This window comes from Ovis aries, chromosome X, assembly GCF_016772045.2.
Source record: "Ovis aries strain OAR_USU_Benz2616 breed Rambouillet chromosome X, ARS-UI_Ramb_v3.0, whole genome shotgun sequence".
Lineage (NCBI taxonomy): Eukaryota > Metazoa > Chordata > Mammalia > Artiodactyla > Bovidae > Ovis > Ovis aries.
In genome coordinates, this window is record NC_056080.1 from 33,839,531 (window position 1) to 33,840,099 (window position 569).

Here is a 569-nt window from a genome sequence, read left to right on the forward strand (position 1 = left end):
TTCAGATGCTTATATCTTTCCTTTTCTCCTTTGCTTTTCGCTTCTCTTCTTTTCACAGCTATTTGTAAGGCCTCCGCAGACAGCCATTTTACTTTCTTGCATTTCTTTTTTATGGGGATGGTCTTGGTCCCTGTCTCCTATACAATGTCATGAACCTCATTCCATAGTTCATCAGGCACTCTATCTATCAGATCTAGGCCCTTAAATCTATTCCTCACTTCCACTGTATAATCATAAGGGATTTGATTTAGGTCATGCTTCCCTGGTGGCTCAGAGGTTAAAGCGTCTGCCTCCAATGCAGGAGACCCCGGTTCGATCCCTGGGTTGGGAAGATCCCCTGGAGAAGGAAATGGCAACCCACTCCAGTATTCTTGCCTGGAGAATCCCATGGACTGAGGAGCCTGGTGGGTGCAGTTCACGGGTTCACAAAGAGTCGGACACGACTGAGTGACTTTACTTACTTACTTACTTACTTTTGAATGGTCTAGCAGTTTTCCCTGCTTTCTTCAATTTGAGTTTGAATTTGGTAATAAGGAATTCATGATCTGAGCCACAGTCAGCTCCTGGTC

At 44.8% G+C, this 569-nt stretch overlaps 1 non-coding gene across 1 annotated transcript; it reads left to right on the plus strand.

Moving 5' to 3' along the window:
- Positions 1-259: 259 nt before the first annotated feature.
- TRNAW-CCA (transfer RNA tryptophan (anticodon CCA)) lies at positions 260-331 on the plus strand. Its single transcript has one exon. It is a non-coding gene; the product is annotated as a tRNA-Trp (tRNA).
- Positions 332-569: the final 238 nt, after the last annotated feature.